Below are 27,974 nucleotides of genomic sequence, written 5' to 3'. Positions count from 1 at the left end.
TAGCCCTAGTATCTAGCACAGATCATGGCACATCACCCGCACATCAACATGTCTTTCTTGGGTTACACTGAAGAGATGTTTAGGCCAGGTACAATGAGGAGTCAGGATGCTGGCTTCACATAAACAGGATTATAAATCCTTGATCTTTTGGGAGCTACATTTGCCAAATTCTCAGGATTCAAGTGTCTCAAAGGGACTTTCTAATGTGTTTATTTCTCATTTTGTTTATTTCGAACCCAGTGAACTTCATTTTTTCTTGGCTAAAAGTCCTTGGTGTTGTTGGCATTTTAGTTTTGAATGGCTTATTTATTTATTTATTTATTTATTTATTTATTTATTTATTATGGAGAGACAGAGAAAGAGAGGCAGAGACACAGGCAGAGGGAGAAGCAGGCTCCATGCGGGGAGCCCGATGTGGGACTCGATCCCAGGTCTCCAGGATCACGCCCTGGGCCTAAGGTGGCGCTAAACTGCTGAGCCAGCCAGGCTACCCTTGAATGGCTCTTAATATGTATCTTCCCATTGGGGAAACGGACTCCATTGAAAACGGGTGCTTGATTTTGCTGTTTTGAAAATCAGAGCAGTTTCCTTAAATTTTACTGTTTGCTACTGAGGACTGATACTGTCTTATGGTGACAGGAGCTAAAAAATGTCAATGAAAGAAACGGAGGAAGATTGCCATGATGAAGAGAAGATTTCCATCACATTCCTTCAAAATCTTTTTCCATCAATGGAAGGCAAGAACTCAGTTAAAATCAATTAGGAAACCAAAACAGATATCATGTATTCTCCCTCATGACCTTGCTTGTAATCCACGGCTTGATGCTCGTAGCACAGTCCTTCCTCTCCTTGCCCAACTGCCTATGGCATTAAGAGCCCTGGGGTAAGGACAGGGCCCAAGTGGGAACTCTCAGGTATACTACTTGTTACCCATTCCAGCGTGTGTTTGCACTTGCTGCTTCTTGGCTTTTCTTTAAAAAGGAAAAAAGAAAAAATAACAACCCAACCCAAAAACTCAGGTAGCTCATTGTGGATTCTTTTTAAAAAAATAGTAACATTTTGGTAGAACCCAACTACCAAAACCCCAAAACAAAACACTCGGTACAACATTAGTTGCATTAGTGATGAAATGGCACTCGAATCGCACACTCGAACGGCCCCAGAACAAATGAAGGCCCGCGTTTCAGTGTTTAAAGCTGTGTGTTTCACGATCCTTCCAGAGTCTGTTTTCTCCTTTCAGATGTCAGCATCACTTCCCCGTCCAACGCGTGAGCCTGGAAAGCTATCATTATCTCTGCCTCTAGCAGACAATCCATATCAAAACAGTTGTACACATAAAACCCTAACGACGTCTTGGCTCTCTCTGCTCTGATCCAGCTGTTTGAGTGAATAGCAGTTGGTGAACAGAGCCTGAAACATGGGAAACCCCGAGGCCTTATTTGCTAATGTGGCTTTACCAGCTGCTGTCTTCTGTGGTCTTTGCTGGCAAGGCCTGGATGCCTGCCAGTTGCAGCAGGAACAAGAGAATGTGAGGAATCTATGAAGCTCTTCCATTTACCTCTGTCTGTTGGCATTTGACACCCTTGGCTGTGGAGCTCTTTCCCCAGGGCTGTGAGGGGACCCTGCTGGCTCAGGCTGTGTCAAGTGTTGACTCTCCGTCCCTTTTATACACACTACCAAACATGTACCGTCCTTTAGCATCTAAAGAGAAACTTCTGAGCCTGTTCTCAGTAGCCCATCCAGCCCTTATGTGATTAATCAGGCCAGGAAGAAGACGAGGCAGTTCTCATTTTTCTTAGGAATATGCACTCTAAGAGTCTATGAGAAGAATGTAAATGTTGATATTATTTAAGTCCCCCATTTGATTGCGTATTTTTGCCAGGGATTCAATTAATATGTAAATGTATACACCAGAACGAATGCGTGGGTAAAGTTAATAATCAAATTTCATTTATTATTTTCCTAAGTGCATTTCCAAGAGAGAGCTAAATTATTTGTTGTCCAAACAAATTAAATAAATCGTTTCTAGGTGGTCTCCTCTTGTGTTCTATTCATTATTTAAATGTGTGCATTTTAAATAAACTTTAACATTTTTGCTGTTAGACTTCTGACACTGAAGATAGATAATTAATATCAAAAGAGGGGAAATCTGGAAAAAATATATATGCAAAGCACATGTAATATTTTCAAAGATTAGGAAAAAGTGAGGTTCAAAAGAAAGATTGGGCACTTTTATGAAAATGTATTTTTATCTTCAATATTGGGTAAGAATAACTTGATTGCTTTCCAAAGGCAATGTGAATAAATAGGGCTTGGATTTCTTCACAATACACTAAAATAGGTTATTTGTAGTTTAGTTAGGATAAATAGTAATTATAAAACTAATTATCACAAGAAAGCAAGAACTCTGGGGCACAATTCATTAGGTATTTGCCAAATGGAAAGACCTCACACTCTCTAAAACCACCATCCTTGGGAAAGATTAAAACCATCTCACAAAACAAATGCTAATTCCCACAGGAACTGGATGTGATCTCATCACACTGGATGAGATCTCTGTCCTTACACAGCTCACTTTCGAGGGGGGTGAAGGGGATAAGACAAGAGGATAAATATTAGATGTAGTTTGTTTGATAGTGATACATTTTAAGGAGACAAAAATGAGACAGGTGTACTGACCTTAAATGCTTGCTTCAGCATGGATGGATGAAGATAAAGACTGTGAACATATTCTGGCAAATGTAAAGTTATTTTTGTGGTTTTTGGTCACCTGGGTCACATTTGTGGAAGATGTGGATGTTTATCTTTTGTTACCATCTGGAGTCACTTTCCTTACTAGTTCTAGTTCTTGGTGAGCCACTAACATCGTTGTGACCAAGCATTCTGGGAAGCCAAGAGCTTGCTTCTGTAGAGACCTTCTCTGGAAGAAGCCGGGCAGCTTGTGTCATAGAGCACAGGGTTTCGCTGTGAGCAAGTCAGTAGCGCACATAAAGGCTGAACTTATAACCCGGATGTTAATGGCTCCCTGATCACAGCTAATAGGCTAACTGGTAGATACAAAGTTCAAAAAAATTTGAATACATAAAAAGGTATTCTGGTTCACAGTACACTATGCTCTCCTGTAAACTCTGTTCACATAACCCCTCCTTTGGATCCCAACAATGGCCAGAAGGTTATGGTGTCTAGTGAATGATACACAGTTGGAAAGATGTTTTCCACTCAAATTGAGGCATCTATTTCTGATTGCTCTGTGCCAACACGATTTGTCTCCTACTGTTATTGTTCAACTGTCAACATCAGGATTACCCAGCTGAACTTGTGCTCCAGTGTGCCATTGATAGGACTCTTCTGCCCAGCTCCAATAACACACACACACACACACACACACACACACACACACACAAACACAAATCTACAACAGACAAGCTTGACTCTTGATTGGCAAAGAGCATCTCTCATGATTCCAATTAAAGACAGAATATGAAGGCAGACTGTCTTATCTGAAAGGGTGTAGGAGACCATCAGGTCAACCCCCTGGTTCCCCAAATACCTGAATTAGAGTTCTTTCAAAACTGTACACCTCTGGTAATAGGAGTCTATGAGTCTGCTTTGGGTCTACCTAGGATTAGAGTCAGTGAAACCCTTGATTTGTACAGATCGTGCCTTTTGCATCTGCACTACAAAGTGTAGGCAGTGCTTTGTTCATCAGACTATAATCTTATATTTGAGTATACTCAAACATGCTAATGTCTGTTCACATCTCTGCTTTGATGTGCCCAAAGAACGGGTGAATAATGGCCTTGTTATCAGAATACTTTCAAAGGAGTGTGCACTGAGACAAAAAGAATGGATTGGAAAGATAGGTGATAAGAAAATTGGGAAATGCTATGAGACATGCCCTATGGGAGTTGTGGTTTATCTATGAGAACTAGCTCTGTATATTTATAGCATCACGAGCCAGCTGAAATGGTCCCTTATACTATATTTAAACCTGAAAATTTAGCTGAATTTCATACTTCCCACTGCAATGTTAATGGGATGCTAGTAAAAATGGAGATGTCAAGTGGAATATTGACTTCTTAACATTAGTTCAGAAAGTGACATTTGAGTTCATTTAGAGGCTCTTAAATCATTAGATACACATGACATTCACTTAAAAGTACATCTCAAGAAGCAAAATTAAAACCTTATATTCTGCTTGGGCCCAATAGCTTTCCTATGCAGAATATTTATATGTTCTCAAGTTACTGGAGACTTCAAGAAAAGTACAATTTTAAATTAGTATTTTAGTATGGAAATCTTTCAATAATCCTTTTAATAATGTATTATAAAACATTAAAATAGCATGAAACCAAGATAGGAAAAGGCTGGAAATCCTTTCCTATTGAGCATAATATTAATAATTTGGTAAAATCAGTCTAGGAAAATTACAATGTCTTTCAGTTCCTTTAAAGTGTCTGACTCTGTAAGTGACCTTAAGCTCCTTTAAAACAATTAAAAAATTCAAATATTTGCCTGCCAAAATTTTATAGCATGTTAGATAATGAGATGAATATCGTTATATATAGTCTCTATATATTTCTGAGTATACTTAATTTAGTTAATATTAACATTACTCATTTATGCTTTTATACACTTTGAGTTATATAAGGTCAAGGTCTCAAAACTAATCATAAAAACTAGTGACTGCTATTCATGCTAATATAATAACCCTTTCTCTAAAACAACTGCCAATAAATTTCATTATAAAAAGTTATTAAAAGGGTTAAAAACCTATTAAATGTCAAAGAATTTGCCTGACTCAAACTTCTAATAAAGAAAGAGAATAGGCTTTCTTTCTGAATTATTTAAATCTTTACTGACTGTGCATTGAACCATGAAATTAGAAAAGTGTTATTAGAAGTGTTCTCTGGTTTTTATAAAAGTTGGAGCCCAGAATGTATCAAGCTACAGTCTTTAACTAGACTAGTTAAAGCAGTAGGTTTTTAATCCCAAATACATGGCTTCTGCTGATATAAAGGTCACAATTAAAACTCTATCCTGTAACTTGGTGATAATGAAATTATTATTGGTGAAGCAAACATGTTCATTTAGAACATATGAGCTACATGTTCTAATTTTAATTTGGACAAATATCTTCTTTTTTTTTTTATCTTTCCATGTCCACTAACACAGACCCACTCAACTAATAATTAGGTTTTAATAGTGACTAATTTTAAAGCACTAATGTTAACAGTTTGAATTATCTCTCATTTACAGGTTTAACATCTACAAAATATATGTTGAAATTAGATAACTATGGTATAAAGAGTTAAAATGGATCATAATTCTGCATAATTATAACCCTGTGTGATGGTGGTATAAATTTAGGTATAAATTATAAAAAATAGCAAATATACCTTCCACATTATAAATATTTTTCTCCAGGAAACTATACTTAGTACAACTGATTTGAACTGGTCTATGCCTGACAAGCAGGTAATTGTCCACAACACATATCAGTCTCAACTGGTCAGTGGTAGCCTTTGGTAATCGTGGGTTGTAATTTTTTTTTTTTTAAGTGAGCAGTCATCGGATTTATTTAAAAATGCAATGATATTTAAAATGATACAAAATATCAGTTCCAAAACAACATCAAAAAGTGAGTGTAGGGACACCTGGGTGGCTCAGTGGTTGAACATCTGCCTTTGGCTCATGATCCCGAAGTCCCGAGATTGAGTCCTGCATTGGGCTCCTTGCAGAGAGTCTGCTTCTCCCTCTGCCTATGTCTCTGCCTCTCTCTCTGTGTCTCTCATGAATGAATAAATAAAATCTTTTAAAAAAGTGAGTGTACTGGGGCATCTGGGTGGCTCAGTTGGCTAAGCATCTGCCTTCGGCTCAGGTCACCATCCTAGGGTCCTGGGATCAAGCCCCACATTGAGCTCCCTGCTCAGTGAGGAACCTGCTTTTCCCTCTACGATTCTTGCTCCTCCTGCTTGTACGCTCTTTTTCTCGTGCATGCACTCTCTCTCAAATAAATAAATAAATAAAATATTTACAAAAAAAGTGAGTGGACTTAATCACAGCTCACAGCAGAGTCAATGGGTAAATAGAATGATGCATGCCATAGCACATTGCTCATAAACTGGCAACAAAAAAGTTGGTAAGGGAAGATAGAGGAACTCTATCTTTTAAGAATTAGAATCAGGAGCTGCAGAATCATCTAGCATCCACCCCATGTTGTACCTATAGTTAGAAATGTATGAGATGGGAACTCTGGGGATCTTCTGGTTCTAGTCAATGGTGGCCACAATGCAACACTTACTCCCTACATTAAGCAGTCATCTGCAGAGGTTCCTTTGTGTGTGCATGGTAATCATTCAAATCTTGGACCTTTGGCAATCCTTAAAGCCACTCAATACTTTTGCCCCAATTTCTCATATTCAGCCATTATAGTCAGTTATAGAAGGGATACACCTGGCATACAGATGGCCCATCATTGACTGTACTAAGTCAAGTTTGACTTTAATGGAAAAGTTGATAAAATTTGTATCAACTAGGATGAGGTCAGGTGGGCCCAGCTGTGTGTGATATGGGAAAAATAAGCAGGGAGGATGTTGGGAGACTTCTTTTTGCTTGAGTGCACTGGGGTCTTTCTCTTTGGATTTCACTCTATCCTTCTCTTTAAGCTTCTGATCTAAGGGACTAAACATTTGCCTCATGGTCAAATACTTACTTGCTTTCTTTTGCTTCTCTATTCATGCTACACTCCTGTTTCTGGTAATCATGGTCTTAAGTTCTTTTATTAATACTATCTACTACTTACTGGTCCTGCTTCATACACTAAGCCCACAGCCTTGTTTAACCCTCATGATAACCAGGTGAGACCATCACACCCACGAAGGACCAAAGACTCAGAAAGGGGATCCTTCAGCTATTCAGTAAGTGAACCAGCTGGAATTTGTCACAATCTGCCTGACCTCAAAGCCTGGTTCATAACTATGGCACGTCTGCTACTGATCCAGTATGTGAACTGATAGTTTTTAGATGTTCTTTTTTAACAAAGGAGAGTTGGAAGGGCTTGCTGGGGAAGATGCAGCTAGAACCTAGAATGACCAACTTTAAAGCACTGATGTTTCCAGTAGGAGATTCAGTGGGAAATATTTTACGGAACACTTGCTCTGTGCCTGGTACTATGATAAGTCATAGGGGAAATAAAGGCAGATGAGACTGTCCTTGTGATTGAAGAGCCCATGGCGTGGGGAGACATACTGTCATACAAGGGGGGGATTAATTGCCGTAACCAAAAACACACTGCTATCGACTTGCAGGGGAAGAAGTGTGATTTCTGAGGGGAGTGAAATGTGCAATGATGTTGCAACAACGGGTCTGTCTACAATGACTGAAACTGTCGTGAGCATCACTGAGAACTAAGGATGCCTTCTGAATAAAACATGCAAACAAAAGCAGAAACAGACTGATAAAAACAGAGAACAAGTAGACAGTTGCCAGAGGTGGAGCAGATGAGCAAAACGGTGAACGGTGAAGGGAGGTACAGATACAGGCTTCCAGTTATGCAATGAATAACTCGGTAGGGGAGGTGAAAAGCCCAGCACAGGGAATACACTCAATAGTACTGTTTTGGTGTTGCATGGTGACAGACGTCAGCTACACTTGTGGTGAGCCCAGCATAATGGATAGACTTGTCCAACCATTATGTCATACACCTGAATCTAACATGACATTGTCAGTCAACATGACATTGTCTTCAATTAAAAAATGCTTTTTAAATAAGAAGACATTTGCAAAGTGGAAATAAGTGCGAATTTAACTCCAAAAGCAATATCATGGACACTAAGTTACATCATTTGATCATTGGATGGTCCACTATGCTCGCTACAGTTTCATAAAAGTGATGATTTGTCTAAGATACTGTGGAAAAGACTGAAGAAAAATAAACTAATCGTGTGGCTTTTCCACTCAAGCAAACCTTAACAATTAAGTACACAATGAAATCCTATTTTTAAAGAACTCTAACTGAGAATAATCTGATAGTTTGATTTCTGCTTGGGAATTAGCAATTTGGTTGTCCAATGTTTTATCTTCTAAGTTTTAGGATTGCTAGAGACTTTGTAGTTTCAGGACCATCTGTCAAAATGTTCTGAAGTATCAGTTGTTCTAACTGAAAGAAGCTCATAAAACACACTAACATGTGATACTACATTAGCAGAGAGGCCATTTTGTCAAACCCTAACTATTGGCCTACGGTTTCAAAAATAACTTGGGTTTCTACACCGGGTCCTGAAAAAACATTTATGGGCACACTGACACAGTCATTTTGAGGAGTATCTCTGCTATGCTCCTTTCGTTAGCTACAAATGTCACCACATAAATTATGCTCACGTAGAACAATGACTCAAACACTTTGATCAAAACTTCTCTTTATATTTGCCCCACTTGTCAATCAGTGCCATTCACTTGTTAGTGATGTATGTTATCTAGAAGGAAAAAAAAAAACACCCATTCTGCAAGGAAGGTGAGAAGGCACAAGTCTTTCTTTGGTCCAGGCTGGGCTCCTGGATTAATTTATGTGGGTGCTTCACAGCTCTCTGAGACAAACAGGAAAAGTACAAAAAATATAAAACAGATTCACTGTGGGGAAGGGCGTGATCCTGGAGACCCGGGATGGAGTCCCTCATCAGGCTCCCTGCATGGAGCCTGCTTCTCCCTCTGCCTATGTCTCTCTCTCTCTCTCTCTCTCTCTGTGTGTCTCTCATGAATAAATAAATAAAATTTCTAAAAAAAGTTTCTTTCCCCCCTAAATCATAAAAGACTAAATGGATGCTTGATGGGTTTAGGAGGGCTGGTATTAGGAACTTTAAACAGAAAAGAAGATCTTTCTGCATATTACATTCAATTTTTGATGAAGACAACTTTTTTCACCTGCTTCATTCTTAAGTGATGTCTCTCCCACTTGTTTTCTCTGAAGAGGAAAACCTGAAGAGGTGGATGGTTGGTACTCTGGGGAGCCATTGGCCTTCCAGCACAGTAGGGGCGCCCTCTCAGGCATGATCTACAAAGGGTTTGTCCACATGAGGGTGATGAATCCATGTTAGATTATAACAATTCTAATGTGGGCTCTGCCCTGACAAGGGAGGCTTGAATAAGAATTCGATTAAGTTAGCAGTAGTTCTTAATATTCATGCCCATAATCTGGGTAACATAATTTCAGTAAAATGTCTAAAAAGTCCCAGGAAAGCAGGTGCCCTTTTAAATTTAAATTTAACTTAGTGTCTTGGTAGTTTTTCTTTTAATTCCTGCTGAAAACATCTAGAATGCTTTTCCCCCCTTTCCTGCCCCAGTTAAACACTCGATTCTAAGTAAGATGGAATAAATACTCTTTATCATGAATTTTGAAGGATTTCAAGAGTGTGAATTTTTCTCTCAATAATCATTTTGTCGGGATCCCTGGGTGGCTCAGTGGTTCAGCGCCTGCCTTTGGCCCAGGGCGTGATCCTGGAGTCCTGGGATCAAGTCCTGTGTCGGACTTCTGGCATGGAGCCTGCTTCTCCCTCTGCCTGTGTCTCTGCCTCTCTCTCTCTCTCTCTATGTCTATCGTGAATAAATAAATAAAATCTTAAAAAAAAACTTAATAATCATTTTGTAGCTGCAGAATATGGACTTATTGTTTGCTGATCTGTGGACATGCCTTTTCTAGGTGATGAATTCTTTTCTTTCTTTCTTTCTTTCTTTCTTTCTTTCTTTCTTTCTTTCTTTCTCTTTCTTTCTTTCTTTCTTTCTTCTTTCTTTTTCTTTCTTTCTTCTTTCTTTCTTTCTTTCTTTTTTCTTTTTTCTTTCTGTCTTTCTTTTTCTTCCCTTCTCCTTTCTTTATCTCTCTTTTTTGTGGGGTAAAGATTTCTTTATTTATTTGAGGGTGAGATCATGACCAGGAGGGGCAGAGGGAGAAGGAGAGACAATCTTAAGCAGACTCCCCACTGATCATGGAGCCCGAGGTGGGGCTCGATCTCACCACCTTGAGATCATGACCTGAGCAGAAATCAAGAGTCAAAGGCTTAATGGACTATACCACTCAAGCACCCCTAAGTGAATGCATTTCTGATCTTTAAAGTGCTCTGTGCAAAAAGAAAAGTAAAATAAAATAAAGAACTGAGAAGTTTACTCAGTTGAACTCTTATTAATAAATACTTTAAACTGCCAGGGGGATATATTTTAAAATTAGGAGTATACTCAATTTGTTATTTTATTATTTTATTTCCTGTTTTAGTAATAGCATTGACATATTTTAACAAGAAAAAAGAACTACCAACATCTCAGATAAAGCCTAAAAGTCTATTGTGAGGCTAAATCCATATGTTAACAGAACTATTTAAACAACGAAATCCTATACTGTAAAAGTTTTTACATGTATATAGTTATATAGACATTGTTGGATGAGATGCCACACTAACTGACATACTCATCAAGCATTGGTTCAAAAGGAAAGCCCAATAAGAGCAACATTCTGGGCATGGAAAATATGAATTTCTGTAGGATTTGCTTAATCACTAAGCTGATGAACCCCAAACATTTCAATGCCACCAGAATAAAAATTATTTAGTATGAGAACTTATTGCAACAAAGTGATAAGAACAGTTGTATTACAATTTAATCTTGTACATGTAAACTTTTATTCTTTCTATTCTTTTCTTATGCAGTGCCATGGGAGAAGCTTAACTTAGGTGCATTTTTTTCCAAAATGATACCCTGCATCTTGAAAAAGTATTAATCGGCAGAATGGCAGTTTTGAATATAATTAGAATCTTACGAGTTGCTCAGTTATATATATTGATACTTGCAACTCTGCTGTCTTTATTCCCCGATAACAAAATAACCCAAATAATAATGTCAAAGCAAGTGGCTGTTAAGAATGTTAAATATACGTGTCACTGCAAGGCAGGATATTTCTTGTAAGTTATGAAAAATGCACTTTGCTCATGGGTAAAATGTAGTTTAATGATATGGAAATAAGTTCATGGTTCTTCTATATTGTATTTACAATTTTGTGTCTAAAAATATTTAATATCTCTAGCATAATTATATGACCACATGATGACAGCTCCAATAAATGGGAAAAATCTCAATTACATTGATCAACTGAAGGAAAAGAGAAAAACTCACATCATTAAAGTTTAGAGCCTATTACAAGGAAGCATGAAAGAATATCTACCCTGCAGTTTTTAAATTTAAAACCATCTGATCATTTTTTTGCATCTACATTTATGGAAGCTAATAGAATTTTTTAGTTACAATTGATTTTCTAAAGAAAAAAGGGCTCTTGGAAAAGACAGAAGTCAGAACCTTTAAAAAAAGTGTATTATATTTTATTTCCCCTTTCATAGGCCAGGCATATATTAGTTGAAGACTATAAATATTTATATTTTAATGTTTGCCTTTTTAAAGGAAACAGGGAGATAGCTTTTGGGGGCTTATGTTTCTTGCCTTCCCCCATCAGAACTTTCATTGGATGCTCACTACGTGTGACACAAATGCAGGTGCAAGCCTGGATTTTGGGGGAGGGTGTGGAGGGCAGGAGGAACAAAAGAGGAGGTTGTGTGGGGGGATGCTAGAGGAACTAAAATGGGAGGGGTCTCGTTTAACAAGACTCTACCCTCAGTGTCTCAAGGGCAAACTCCCCAGAGAGATTTGCCCTGGCAAGCCTACAAGAGTATATCCATCCTTCCCAATGCAGGCATCTTTTTCACAGCATGTCCACCATTTATTATTATCTAGGATGGGGTTCTGCAAACATTAACCTGCACTCGACTCCCCTGGAATCACATAACATGTGACTCTGATTCAGGGAATCTTGGGAAGGGTTTGGGATTCAGCATTTCTAACAGCCCTCAGGTGGTGCCAGTGTGCCATACGCAATGTGTTTCAGGATTATTTGATTCCTCTGATCAGAATCCAAATTCTGAGGGCAGGGTCTCTTGCCTGTGTTTTTTTACTGCTCTGTTCTCAGGGTCAAACTCAGGTACACCGAAGAATCAGGCTCTGAGAGGAGAATGATGCAGTAGCAGCTGAACACTGAACCACTTGGTAAAGCTCCAAGCTCTCCCAGAGAGTTTTGGCTATGGTTTGTGGATTCTCTTGCTACTTTCCATGCCAGGAGATTATGGTACAGAATTACCAACTGACAATAGGCCATGTTGACCAGATTTCCCGTGGGTAGATTGATGAGCAAGTTATTTCTTATAAATTCCAGGTGATTATTAATTAATAGGGGAGCAAGAATGGGGGGAGCTCCATCCATCAAACATGACAGAACTTTTTGGGTAAAGTGAGAATAAAACTATGATGCAAGGTCTTCAAAGATTTTGAAATTCTAGGGTAAAATCCTTCTAAGATAATTATTAAGATTAATATTTATAATTTCTCAACATACCAAAAACTTAAGAAAGAACTAAATAAAAATAAAAGGACAGCAATAAAATTTGTGAAATGCAGCAAAAGCAGTGTGTAGACAGAAACTTATATTGCTAAATGCATATATTAGAAAAGAAGAAAATTCTAAAATTAATAACCTAAGCGTTTTATCTTAAGAAACCAGAGAAGGAAAAAAAAAAAAAAAAAAAAAAAAAAAAAAAAAAAAAAAGAAACCAGAGAAGGAAGAGCAGTTTGAGCGTAAACCTAGAAGAAAAGGCTTTAGTTTTAGAAAAACTAAAGGTGAAATCAATGAAATTGACAACAGAAAAACAATAAAAAAAAATCAACAAAGCCAAAAGCTGGTTCTTTGAGAAATCAATAAAACTGATAAACCACTAGACAGGCTAACTAACAAAAAAATGAAAGGACACTAATTACCAGTATCAGATATGGAAAAGGAGTCATCCCTACTGATGCCAAAGCACATTAAAAATATAAAAGAATGGTATGAAAACTCTAGGCTCACAAATTTAACAATTTAAATGAAATGGAACAACTGAGTTTCAAAAACTACCAAAACTCATACAAGGAAAAAATAGTTAACCCAAATAATCCTGTATATATTAAATAGATTAATCAAGAATTAACAACCTTCCAAAAAGACACACCAGGTCCACATAGCTTTTAACAAGCATTTTTGGAAGAAATCTCCATAATATCTCCAGAAACAGAGGAAACATTTCCTAACCCATGTTACAAGACCCAACATTTCCTAATATCACTATAGATTAAGAACACTACAAGAAACCTACAGACCAATAACTCTCATGAAGATAAATGCAAAAATATTTTGCTGAAAAGTAAAATATTTACAAGCTGAATCTAATGATGTATAACAAAAATCACATACCACAAACAAGTAGAATGTACTCCAAGTATTCAAAACTAGCTCAACATCAGAAAATCTATCAGTGTAATCCAACAACACATCACCAGGCTAAAGAAGGAGAGGTGGGAGGATAATTTGATGTTAAAGGTAGAAACCTGTATCAAATGTAAATAAGCCACAGTGATTGAATGCACAGTATAATGAAAATAGGCAATACTGTACTATAATTACATGATGTGATAAATATCACTACAGTGGCAATCGTGTTGAAATATATAATGTATTAAAATAACACATTGCATACCTTAAATTTACACTATGTTATATGTCAAACATATTCAATTAAAAAAACAGGCTAAAAAAGAAAAATCAGATGAACGTATCAACAGATGCAGAAAAAGCCTGTGACAAAATCTAAACTCATTAATGATAAAAACCTTTAGCAAACTAGGGATAGGAAGAAACTTAATTTCATTTTAAAAATCTATGAAGATCTTTCAGCTTACATCATACTTAATGGTGAAAAATTGGATATTTTCCCCTTAAAATTGGAAACAAGGGAAGGATGTCCCTTTCCAGCACTCTCATTTAATGTTATACTGAAAGCCCTAGATAGTGCAATAAGACAATAAAAGGGAAAAAAGGAAGATATAGCTTGGAAAGAAAGAAAGAAAGCCATCTCAATTTTCAGGTAACACAACTGTGAAGAAAATCCCAAAGATTCAACAACAATAATCCTCTTAGAAATAATAAGCAAGTAAAGTAAGGACGAAGAAGTTGATGCTTTTCTATATACTAGCAGTGAAAAATTGGAATTTGAAACTTAAAAACAGTTACTTAAAATGGCATTACAAAAATAAGATATTTAGGCATAAATGTATCAAAACCTATACAGGATCTACATACAGAAAACTATGAACATTGAAGAAAAAAAATCAATGAGGTCTAAATAAATGGAGATTCTATGTTCAATGTTTGAAAGACTCAACATTTTTAGGGTGTCAGTTCTCAATTAAAAAAAAAGATTTTATCTGTTTATTCACGGGAGACACACACACAGAGGCAGAGACATAGGCAGAGGGAGAAGCAGGCTCCTCCTGTGCGGGGCCTGATGCAGGACTTGATCCCAGGACCCCAAGATCACACCTTGAGCTCTGAAGGCAGATGTTCAACCACTGAACCACCAAGCGCCCCATTCTCAACCTCATCCAAGATCCAACAGAATCCCAGTCAAATCTCAGCAAGTCATTTCATAGACATAGGAACAGTGGTTCTGAAGTTTACATAGAAAACAAAGGACATAGAGTAGCCAACAGAATACTGAAGAAGAACAAAGTTGGAGGACTCTTGCTGCCTGATTTCAAAACTTACTATCGAGCTACAGTAATGGAGATAGAATGGTATTGGCAAAAGAGTAGACACATGAATCAATGGAACAGAACAGATAGCCCAGAAATAGATCCATATAAATATAGTCACTGATCTTTGGCAAAAGAGCAAAGGCAATTCAATGGAGGAATAAAGTCTTTTCAACAAATGATGCTGGAACTTTTTAGACATTCATATGCAAAAGAAAAAATGTAGAAGATGTTTAATTCAGTACTAGAGGGAATGGAAAATGGTACAGCTACTTTCGAAGACATTTTGACAATTTCTTACAAAATTAACATAGTTTTACCAAACAATTTAGAGATCACATTCCTAGGTAATTACCTGATTGATATTAAAACTTATGTCCCCCCAAGAACATGCACACAAATGTTTGTAGTAGATTTATTCATAATCACCAAAACATCCCTCAATAGGTGAATGGATAACTAAATTGCAGTATATCCATAAAATGGAATATTATTCAATGATAAAAATAAATGAGCTATCAAGCCATGAAAAAACATGAATGAATCTTAAATGTATATTGCTAAGTGAAAGAAGCCAGTTAGATAAAGCTGTATACTTTGTGTAAAGTTATAAACTATGTGTAATTCAATTACATAACGTTCTGGAAAAGGCAAATCTAGATAGATGATAAACACTGATGGTTGGGTATTCAGGAAGAAATGGTGGTTAAGTAGGTAAAACAAAGGGAATTTTTTAGGATAGTGAAACTATCCTGTATGATACTGTAATGGTGGATATAAGACAGTAAGCATTTGTCAATACCTATAAAACTTTATAGCACACAAAGTAAATCTTAATGTATGAAAATTAAAAAAAATATTTAGGAGGTTGGGGAATCCTGGAATGGAATGAAGAATATGACAAAAAAAACTTCATGTATTGCAAATATATGAAACAATCTCATTAAAGGAGATAGGTAAGAAGTTGTTGACCTAAGTAACTTTGGACATGAGTAGTCTACCAAAGGGCAAAAGGAACTGTGCATAAACACTGTATCCTGGTTGATAAAGTTGTTTCCCATAGGACTATGGGTTACCAATTCTACTACTGCTATACATGGTTCCTGGGATGAGACAATAAAGTAAATAGAGAGTTGACAGCAGGGCTAGGTTTCTCACTGCTGTTGCAGGATATTACAGATAAGCAAGACCAGAAGACTTCATGGCAATGGATTGGAGCTGAAGACACCACTATGAAGTACTAGTAATATAGACACAGATGGCTACATAAACAAATCTTTATAGATGTGTGTATAAATACAGGCTAATATTCATGCTTACAGCCCCCTGCTCTGGCAGCTGAGAGGTCCTGGAAACAATGAAACCCCAGTAAAAGTGAGCCTACCAATGTCCAGACCTGAGTTTCTGACACCATTATCTAATAAAAGAACAAGGGCTCCTTGGAGGAAGGGCTGGTTCTAGGACAGGAACAGAAAATATATAAGATGAACCTGGAGTATTTTGAACTGATAGAAAATAAAAAAGTGATCAAAACACAAAAACAAACAACAAAACATACAGACACAAACATATAGACACAGTCATGGATGTTTTGTTATAGGGCTACAGAAGCCAACTGAAATGAGCTCCCAATAGCCAATAGTTAAGCTGGAACAATTTGTGATAAGATAGATAGATGATAGATAGACAGATAGATAGATAGATAAACAGATATATAAAATAGTATTAGATTATAACCCAAAGTATAAAAATAAATACCCATGAGTCCATAATGAAAAAAGCAAATGAACAGATAAACAAAGGCATAAATAAATGGGAGAGAATAGACAAGTCTCCAATGCAGAAGAATTTCCAATAGTTTATGTAGATACTCACCTTCCAGACTGAGCATCATAACTCCCCACTCCTCAAATGTGGGCTACGCATAATGACTTTCTTGCCAAAAATGCAATTCAGTAAGGGAGAATTTAAAAAAAAAAAAAACAACACCAGTAACTGTACAGTGCAGAGACCTGACAAACACTACTTCAGACCCGTGATCAAGGTTACCGTCAACTGTGATGTCATCTTGATAATATGAACCGTTTGTATGATCTGATGAGAATGGTACCTTAAGGTTTTCCTTCTGAAACCACTTTATTCCAATGTAATCATGAAAAAAAAAATCAGATGAATTCTGATCAAGGGACATTTTACAAAATACCTGATAGTACTTCTTAAAACTGTCAAATTTATCAAAAACAAGGAAAATCTGAGACACTGCCACAGCCCAAGAGGAGCCTAAGGAGGAGATATGACAATGAAAAGTAATGTGCTACCCTGAGACAGAAAGGAGATATTAGGGAAAAGCTGAGGATATCTAATTAAAGAATGGACTTCAGATAAGAATCATGTATCAATATCATTTCATTATATGTGATAAATGTATCATATTCACAGAAGATGTAAATAATAGGGGAAAGTAGGTCTGGGGCATGTAGGCTATCTTCACAATAACTTAGTAATTTAAGACTTCTCTAGAATAAAAAAAAACGGAATTTTAAACTGGCCCAGTTCTACTCCTAGTAGCTGAGCTAAAAGCTTACCAAGAATCAGGTATATTAGTTCCCAAACCTGTTTATGTCATCATACTTATTAATGCAATTGCAACATTTATTCAAATAACATACAAACTGATTAAATCTGCATGCATGCAAAGCGAATTGTTGCTGTATAAATCAAATTTAATGCTCTGGAAAGACTGAATAAAGATATGCTATTTAAAAACTTGCTGCCTAATTATGACATGATGATACTGTTAAAGATCATAAAAAATATTGCAAGACTGTATAAAGAATCTTCCTTTGTGTTGTCTCATAAGAATCTTTAACTTCTTGCATGGTTTTAAAGAAATTTAAAGAGAAAATATTCATAGACAGAGTTTTATGGCTGTTGTTAACTACAAATTGCACACAAGGCGGCGATCAGAGGCCCAAATGCTGAGAACACTGGTTCTCTCTCAAAAAGGCCTAGATATTTATTTGCTTACCTGCTCTTTTGACCTAGTAACTATTGTGTCGTGATCTTTCAACTACCTTCTAAAATATCTTGGATGTGGAAAGAAGTTCTCTGAAGATTACAATCTCACATGCATGAATCACAGTGAGGCTGAAAATGTTAGCACTGGAGTTTTGTCAACCTCCTCCTCACCCACCAATTGCTCACTGTACTGGCATTTGATGGAAGTGTTCAAAAATAAGGCGTTAAACTTCTACTAAACATCCATGGAAAATATAAATAATATACTGCATACTGGTACAGATGCTCTTTGACTTACCATGGGTTATATCCCAATAAACCATAAGTCAAAAATGCATGTAATCTCCCAACCTACCAAACATCATAGCTTAGCAGAACCTACCTTAAAAGTGCTCCAAACACACTACCCCACCATTGGGCAAAAGCATCTAACACAAGGCCTATTTCATAATAAAGAGTTGAATATCTGATGTAACTTACTGAATTCTATATTGATAGTGAAAAACAGAATGGTTGTATGGGTACAGAATGGTTGTAAGTCCTTCAGTGGTTGACCCTCATGATCATGTGGCTGTGGCTACTGCCCCTGCCCAGCATCATGAGAGAGGATTGTACTGCATATCACTAGCCTGGGAAATAATTCAAACTCAAAATGTCAAGTACAATTTCTACTGAATGTATATTGCTTTTGTACCATCATCTAGTAGAAAAATCTTAATTCTTACACCATTGTAAATTGGGGACTGTGTTTATACCGGTAGAGTATCTGACTACATTTGTTCTTTGCTTTTTAAAAAAAGATTTTATTTATTTATTTCAGAGAGATAGATAGCAAGGGGGACCACGAGCAGGGGAGGGGGCAGAGGGAGAGAGAAACAGACTCCCAGCTCAGCAGGTTGCCTGATATGAGGCTGAATCCCAGGACCCTGGGATCATGACCTGAGCAGATGCTTAACTGACTGAGCCACCCAAGCGCTGCTTTTTTTTTTCTTTTTTTGCTTTTGAGAGAGACTCTATTGAGCTGTCTAGCTTCCCAGAGATTCCATGAATACTGGATATTTCTCCTCCACAATCTGTTTAAGGGCAGAAACCAGAAATTTCCTGAGTGACTTGTCACTTCTGAAAAGAATACATAACATGAATGCCAGGAAGCTTTTCTCACCATGATAGATGAAGACCTATTGTTGGCCAAGTGTTACAGGATGTGGGCCCTATCATTAATCACACGGAAGGTAAACATAACTTCCAAGAGTGCTCTTTTTACCTGACTAGTGAGTCTACTGTGAGGGACTTCATCCGTCTATGCCTGGCATACATTCTATGGGTTTTCTAAGTGCTGAAAGTGTATTAATGAGTCCATCCATGTTTTTGTTTTCCCTGGTTGATTTTTAAAACTTTGCTATTAAAATTTTCTTCAGGGAAATTTTTTAGTTTCCACAGGAATACAGGAGTGCCTTTTCAGAATGATGGAATTTTTATTTTGTTTTGGAGAAGGAAAGTGTGAAGGATGTTTTGAGTGTGTGTGGGTAGACGGCAGAGGGAATATATGTGTTCCCAGGAACATTTTGGCTTCCTAAGACTTTGTGAGCGCTAAGGTAGTGCTAGCTTCTGGAATCACCTACTTGAGGCATTTCTGAGCCAAGATGAGAAAGCCAGAGCCAAGAATGAGAATCGTGTACTATTTATTGAGAGAAAAAAGTCTATTTGTATTAGACTCAATTCCCAAAGAAACAGGTCTAAAAATTGCAAAAGATATTGCAAAATGTTGAAGGCAAAATTAATTTTTATTTACTTGTATTTACAACACAGATATTATGCCATTAAAAATGTTTAGGAGCAGAAAAAGTTGCAAAGGATACAAAAATATGCAGGGTGCCCAACAGTGGAAGGCTGGAATCTCTGCTATCACTAAAAACTTTGTAGATTGTGTCTTTATCTTTTCTACTCTGAAGCTCAATCTATGTTTTTAAGATTTTATCGATTTATTCATAAGAGACATGCGGAGACAGGCAGAGAGAGAAACAGGCTCCCTGCAGGGGCCTGATGCAGGACTTGATTCCAGGATCCCAGGGATCACACCCTGAACCAAAGGCAGATGCTCAACCACTAGCCACTGAGGTGCCTCTCTGAAGTTCAATCTGAACATGCAAGAGGAGGATTCCTGGATTTCATTTGTCCCAGGAGCCAGAGAGCATATAGAAGGCCTTTTGAGTACAAATCACAGTTTATAGTCCCTTTCAAAAGTACCTGTTAGTGTTTGAGACTAAGTACAAGACCTTTCTGGTGGTGACTTCTGTCACTGCTTCTGCATCGTGCATGGAAAGCCTACTAAGGAGGCATTCTTTTATTTTTTACTTATTTATTTATTTTAAATAGAGATAGTGTTTCCTAACACTGTGAACAAGCATGCATGTTATAGAGTCTGCGGAGTCAAAAATGTATCTTCCTTAGAAACTCTTCTTAAGTCACTTGAAGACCTTGGGGATGAAGATATTATGTGGGTTGTCTACTAAGAGAGGAATGTATTAGCACAGAGTAACTCAATATGTTGCACACTCTCTCTGCCATTAAGTTTCTCAAAGATGATGTTCCGAGTTCAGTGATTTTTTTTTCCCCCAGGGCAGTCTCCATGATAGTGTAGATTCAGAAAAGTGGTTTTCTTTTAGAATAGTAAGTCAAACAAAAGAGTAAGCACTAATAAATTTAAAAGTCCACAATCTGGGGTGCCTGGGTGGCTCAGTTGGTTAAGTGCCCAACTCTTGATTTTGGCTCAGGCCATGATCCCGGGGTTGTGAGATCGAGCCCCATGTTGGGCTTCATGCTCAGCGGGGAGTCTGCTTGAGATTCTCTTTCCCTCTGTCCCTGCTCTCTCTTCACCATATGCACGTGCATGCTCTCGCTCTCTCAAATAAATTTTTTTAAAAGTCCAAAATTTATAACCTCATGGATGTGCATTAAAATATTTTAAATCTGGGATCCCTGAGTGACTCAGTGGTTTAGCGCCTGCCTTTGGCCCAGGGTGTGATCCTGGAGTCCTGGGATTGGGTCCCACATCAGGCTCCCTGCATGGAGCCTGCTTCTCCCTCTGTCTGTGTCTGCCTCTCTCTCTCTCTGTGTCTCTCATGAATAAATAAATAAAATCTTTTTTCTAAAGAATATTTTAAATCCAAATTCTTCTGGTTAAATATCTTAAATATTTTTGTTGACATTCTTTGGCAATTGGTTTTGTTTCCAAGGAGAGAAAAAGGCAAGAGCAGAGAGTGTGGCTCATGCTCTGGTGAGAATTCTAGAAGGGTCAGAAGTTCTGGATTCTGCTCTAGGTTAGCCACAGTTGGCAAACACAAACTGTCTCTAAGCTTCAGTTTTTGTTCTCTAAAATATGAGGCCATGACTAGATGATTCCTGAGGTTTCCTTTTTGGGTACCGTAGTTCACCATATATATATGTTGCGTGAATTACAAAAGAATGAATGAACAGCTTTAAGTTAGCTTCATCAAGGTTGTCATTTGTGCTTAAGACAGACAGACCTAGCTCTCATTCTGCTAGGTTATAATTTTCTTTGTATGCTAAATCTAAAATATCTAATAAATTTGCCAAGAACACCTCATTTTTCTGTCAGGTCATAGTATCTGATTAATAAACCAGTTAAAAAGATAGGTATTTCACACACTGAAACATCTCCACAAAATACACATGGTAATGTACAGTTTGTTTTTATGTGTTTTTAAAAATTATTTATTTATTTATTAAATATTTTATTTATTTATTCATGAGAGACACAGAGAGAGAGGCAGCAGCAGAAGCAGAGGGAGAAGCAGGCTCTATGCAAGGAGTCTGAGGCAGGACTCAATCCCAGACTCTGGGATCACGACCTGAGCTCAACCTCTCAGCCACCCAGGCATCCCTATGTGTTTTTTTTTTTTTTTTTTAAAGAAAAGATTCTGCTGCTGATGTATTAAGGGGAAGCTAAGTATTCCCAAATGAAAATATAGATATTTATTTAACAATATATGATAGAAATTGTGTGTGTGTGGGGGGGGATGGAAATGCGGCAACTGTAAATATATGAAGCCAGCCATGATCATCTGTATCTCTGTTTGAATATTTCTTTAATCTGATTACTTTCCTCTCAGAGTTTATGGGATCAGTTTCACTGAGCAAATGCAATTTCTAGATGCATCTTCTAGATGACAGGGATCCTTTTCTGTGGGACAAAAAAGACACAGATGCCCAGCTATGTGTGGCTAGCTGGCAGCATGAGGGGTCTAGTGTTTAAGGAGCAGAAAAGAAGGACACTTGAAAGGCTGGAATAAAAACTCATGTTTGACAATTTTCATTCCACAACAATTCATGCCCAATACTGCTGGGTAGAAGGAAATAGTTAGAACTTTGCCCAGACAGTCCTATTTTTCTCCTGGAAATGCAAATAAACATGAACAATATACTTTCAGACATGCAGAGAATGTTCTGAATTCCAATTGGTAAGGTCTCTTCAGTATATTATATTTTGAACTTTTAGGAAGAGGCACATTAATAATTTAGCTTTGAAGCGAACTAAAGTGAAATGATGTAGAATTAAAAGCATCACAAATGCTGCTGAAATATTTATGGAGACTGTATTTTGACTAAAGGATTGCATTTAGAGAATGATTTATGCCCTAGTTTCTGAGGTCTCAGTTTACAAAAGAAGTCAAAGCTGAAACCAAATTTCACAACCGTGTTTGTCATTTTGAAAAACGTTTTCCATGTGTCCTTTTCTTTTATTAATTATTACAACAATGAGTATAGATGGTCTCCAGCAGCATTATTTATTATTTTCAAATAGTTCCTCTGTAAACATAGAGGAGATCTTCATGTGGTCTTTATACATTAAAAACTGCAATGGAGTTTAACATGACAAAATGCATCAGACAAGAGAAGAAAAGCACCGGTGTAGCTAGTTACAGCCGCGCTGGAGAGAATGTGTAGCCACAGCTACCTATCTCTAAATTTTATTAATTCTGCACTGGTACCCCCTGATTATAGCAAATATATTCCCTTTCCCAATCTTGGGAAACAGAGCGCCAACGAGTCTTTTTAATAACTTCAACTCTGCCTGCTGTTTGCACACACGGTTAGTGGGATCACAGCACTGCACATAATCCAATAAAGCTTACACCACCAAAGATGTATGTAATCAAGGATCTGAGGGAACATCCTCTAGGTTAGATTCAGTCTCTCTTAACTTGTACTTCACAAAACAAACAGTCTCTTCAGGCAGAAAGAAAACATATGTCTGTCATCCAAAGCAAATATGAAGTCGTGCAGTGTACTAAAATGTGCAGGCCTATCAAACACTTCTTAATCCTCGTTAACAGCCTGCTTCATTGCAGAGGTAGATGGATATTTGGGGGGAAAGCCTACATGTGTAAAAAAAAAAAAAAGCTGGAAAACTCTCCACTTGATTTTGCTTGCTCTAGATATTTTGTTTTGATTGCTCAGGGTAATGAGGAGAGCAAAGGTCCTACCATAGGCTATCCTGATTATATCTGAGGTGAGCGGGGGGTGTTTGATAATATTAAACGCAGACATGTCAGATGTCCATCCAAAGGTTGCCAGCAACCACAGTGCAGACAGATTGGAGAAGAATTCAGATCTGAAATTCACCACCAGCAGTGCAACCAACTTTTAGTTTTCTACCATCTAGATCAACAGTTCTTTCCCCCTCTTTATAGGAAGGTGGAAACAGGCAGTGTCTTAAAGTGAGGTGTTCTTAGAGGAAATGTGAAGAGGTTGTGAAAAATGTGAAATGTTCTTAGAGGAAGAGAGAACAAAAGAATTTCCTTTGACCTCCCTAGGTTCATACTATTGTCAGAAGAATGGGGAGAACCACAGATGGCCAAGGCCAATCAATGTTCTTTAGAGAAGATACTCTATAACATTCTTTTTTAAAATCCCAAATACAATCTTTTGCAAGTCAAAGAAATTCTTAGCATTTTAGATCTCTATCATCTTTCTTCACAATCATGCTTGTGATCGATGGGTGTACCCATATTTCTCTTAAAATTTGCTCTGAAAGAATTATGTAATCCTTAGATGAATGTTGGGATAAACTGTGTCATTTTAAAATAGAGAAATCATCAATTAAATTCTATTTCACAGCAGTGACACCAGAGCAATGTGTTTTTGGCCTGACATAGCTTGGTTTGTCTTTGATAAAAATTCTATTTTTCTGTCCATTTTTTGAGTCTTGTAACATTCCTGGTGCCCTTCTATAGCTTCCAGCTTTCAAGGCTGAAAAGGAAATAAGCCTTTGTAAAGGCATTTGTTGAGAATATTATATTCTTTGCCAGTAGACAGATCCTCACATAAGAATTGTGTTTGGGTAAATGCAACAGAAGGAAAATGAATAAAATCTCATTTCCATTACGAGCTACATTCATGTGCAAAGGCCTCCAATTAGAATTCTATAGAATCTATGATGCTTTGATATTTGGTACAGAAATCATACTAGAATATTGGCATGATAACTAAGAATTTCTGTGTTTCTATGGTAATTTATTTTAGATAGTTTTGCCATCATGGCTAAAATGAAATGTCAATTAGTGCATATAATTTAGAAATTGCACTCCAGTCTTCCAGAATTTTAAGTAAAAGTCAGATGTTCTCCCAACAGAATAAAAATTAATTTTCTCCAAACGAGCATTACCACATTTCAAGGAAATCTTTCTAATTTTCACTTAAAGACAAAAAGGAATTACCTAATTTTATGAACGGGAGATTATGTGAAACAACATAGTTTTAGTCATAGTTTTTACATGAAACAAATATACTTTAGTATAAATGAAAAAAAAATTACATGCCCCAAGAGTGATCAACCATGTAATCTAGCTGTCTAATACATTCTTTATTGTGGTTGATTAGTACTTCAGGAAATGCCACATTATGTTCCCGGCAAAATCAAGGGACTGGCTTATACCAAACAAAGTGTTTCTTAAAAACAAAATAAAACAAGACCACACAAAACCATAGGCTTGTAGCTGACCAAATTACAAAACAAATTAGGCTTTATTGGATCAACTTTTTATGACAAATCTCAGGTGACATATTTTAGGTTTTTGATTGCTAAGAATTAAAAAAAATTTTTTCTCTAGTATACCTACACAATGTATGTCATCTAGGCACTGGGGCAACCTATTTCTGACACACCTCTCTCTCTCTGTTTAAGTTCTTTTTCTTTTAAGAAACAGCACTGAATAAATTTATATTTTATTATCTCCAGTGTCCTTTAAAACTGTTCATATCTATCTTGAAACATTGAAAAAGAAAGACTGGTCTTTCAGGAAATTCACTTCTGAAGAGAACTAGAGCAGCTTACACAGCAACTGGTCTAGAATAAGATATTATTCTCGGGGCCTGCAGGCGTGTAAAGGCAGGTGGATACTGCCCTGAAGACAGCAGGAAAGACAGAAGTGTGCCAGTTGCTTCCATCTGCACAGAAGTCAAGTCAGTGTGGAGGGAGCAAGATCATTGATGGCATGGCAGAGGAAGAAAGGACGGAGAGGAAAAGATACAGGCAGATTACTTCACATTTCCAAGCTCGAGTGACTCAAATGTAAAATGGTGCCTAAGAACCCCCGACCTCACAGAGCTGTGAGAATTCAATAGTGTGTCAACCAAGGGAGGAGACTTTTGTCCCAGCTATTAGCTGGAGAGAGTTTTAATACACTCAAGACTTTATTTTTGTATCTGGAGGGAATACTCATGAGAACAGACCAAAAGGGTGACCTCTTAGGAATATCCTCTTAGTGGATCTGGGGTGGGTTATGATGATTACTTTTTCTGGATGGGTTATTTAATAACAGAAAATGCCGGCATCCTCTTTCTCTGCTAGAATAAGACTCTAAAAGCAAGACATGCCAAAGCAAAATGAGAGAAATAAGGCTGTGAATGTGCCTGGGATGGTGAGAAAGCACATAGCAAACTACGAGCTGAAAGTGTCCTTGTGTGTACCTAAGATTGGCCTTGAATCTTATTACAAATAAAATTTCCATGCTATTCATCTAAGTTATTTATGCTTTGATGCGGCATTTCTTGCCAAGAAGCAACCGGATCTACTGGGTGTATTGAGAGTTACTTTTCCTCAATTCAGTTGCACATATTGAAGGTATCCATGAGCAACTACCCTAAAATGTGACTACACCAGCTATCCTCTAAAAGAAAGGCATTGCCAATCGATCTATTCAACGAATAATTATTGTGGCCTCCTACACAGAAGGCGTTGGGCTAGAGCCTTGGGGGCAGGGGACTTGAGCCATAAAGATGGAGAACACAGATCCCCAAACCGTATGATGTCACCACCAACAAAGTATCTTCAAAGTGATGGAAATCACTGAGATTTACTAGCTTTTAATGCTTGTTTAATGAATACATTGCAAATACAATTACTATCTTGCTATCGATCCTTCGTAAAAGAAAAGACATTTTAACGTTAATAAAATTGGAAGGACATCTCTGAATAAAGGGTTTTCCTCTGAAGAGAATAAATTTTGCTTCATTACAAACATTTCATATATTTTCCATATTTTGTGAGGAGCAGTAAGAACCTGAAGGCTCACTAGCACCCATCTTTGCACGGACACTTGAGACTCACCGACTTGTAAGTTAAGAGTTCACAGACTAGTTCAGGAAAAATGACAGGTGGATCTGTGTACCTTGACAAAACAAGTTCAACTGAGGCAGGCTCCAGCTTTGCTCTGCAACGCTCTAGGTCTTTGAGGACACCTATGTTTATGCAATCAGACCGATTTCACTAGAAACTGACCCATTTCCTCTAGGAACACTCAGCCAATGTCACTGTTTTTTGAAAAAAATTTGAAAAGGCTAGTTCAAGCTCAACACAAAAAAAAGACCTTTTAACAAACAGACCATGTGGTATTGGAATGGGCTGCCACACAAAGAGATCAGCTTCTGTCACTGAAAGCTTTAAGATACAAACTGGATAAACACAGGAAGGAGATATAGGATTTATTGTTGCAAGAGGGAAAGGGCTAACTGGATGATGTCCCCACCAACCCTAAGATTTTTCAGTGTCCCATGCAAGCTTTATTTAAGGTGCACAAAAATCCATTTCTGAATAAAGTCATCATAAAGGTAAACCCAAGGATAAAGGTAAGACATTTAAATGAGACAAGCAGAAGAGGCTTTAAGGTCATATGTGGGAACCCACCTGGTCTGTTCTTTATTTTTTCAATTATGTTTTCAAAGCAAGCCTATGCTGAGCCAGGCAAAGTGCTAGGCTCCAGGGTTACAACAATCTGAGAGTTTAAGGTTGCCATCTGAAGTCCCCATAGGCTGGTTGACAGGCTCCTTGTCACCAGGGGACTGCAATCTTCTGACAGGAAGTCATCCTTAAATTCTCTGGCCTCAGTTTTCTCACCAATAAAATAAAGGACTTCGCGTTTCCTTTCAGATCAAACCATTACAAAAATTCTATCTTATGCCACTCCATTCTCTTTGTGTGGCCCATTAAACCTTAAAAATTTTTACACCAAAAGCAACTTACTTCACTATTGTATTTTTTTGTGTGGCCAATGATTAAAATAGTTAGAAGTTTTACTGTACTGAAACTTCATATTGCTTCTCTTCTTAAAACCATTCTCTACTCAATGGACAAATAATCACCCTGCTTTCAAAATTTTCTCCAAAGCTTTAATCCTATATGGAAATTAATCATTGTGACAACCTCATAGGATGAAAATTACCATTTTAAAACCCAATTTTAATCACTTATCAGAAAACATCTGAAAACTTGCTTATCTGGTTAAGACAAAGTACGGACTGTGGGATTCCATGAAAATTGCTCGTTTGTATGTTACTTTTCAAAAAACTTCCAACGAGTACATGGAAATTATAATAATGAGAAACAGGCCATAAATTGAAACCTCAAAGAAGACATCTGATTGACTTGAAAAATAATTGGTATCTTTCCACTTAATCTACATTAATGTAAACAATAAATCTTCTCTTAAACAAAGATTGTGTGAATCTTCATTTATCTTTTATGACAAGGGAGCAAAGGTTATAGTTTAATGAATGGAAAGAAGCAATAGGTCAGTTTTAAAAGCCTCACAGGTCAAATGTCTGACATCACTGAACATTAAAAAAAAAAAAAGGCTCTAACATGGTAATTTCTATTTTAGTCAAACCACTGGGGTCCAGCTGAGGCTTCAAGCAGAAAGAAAGAAAACACTGTAATTTAGCAACATAGAGACAAGCAATTGGAATGACACTGTCCTTTAAGGATGTATTCACCAGCATTTTAA

The 27,974-nt window shown here is 37.2% G+C and overlaps 1 protein-coding gene and 1 pseudogene across 5 annotated transcripts in view; both read right to left on the bottom strand.

Moving 5' to 3' along the window:
• Positions 1-27,974, bottom strand: part of TOX (thymocyte selection associated high mobility group box) — a 299,102-nt gene that overhangs the window by 52,592 nt on the left and 218,536 nt on the right. The window lies entirely within an intron of this gene.
• Positions 6,171-6,701, bottom strand: LOC140619896 (rRNA-processing protein FCF1 homolog pseudogene; annotated as a pseudogene).

This window comes from Canis lupus, chromosome 28, assembly GCF_048164855.1.
Source record: "Canis lupus baileyi chromosome 28, mCanLup2.hap1, whole genome shotgun sequence".
Classification (NCBI taxonomy): Eukaryota; Metazoa; Chordata; class Mammalia; order Carnivora; family Canidae; genus Canis; species Canis lupus.
The sequence above is the reverse complement of the archived record's forward strand: the minus strand, read 5'-3'. Positions and strand labels throughout refer to the sequence as shown.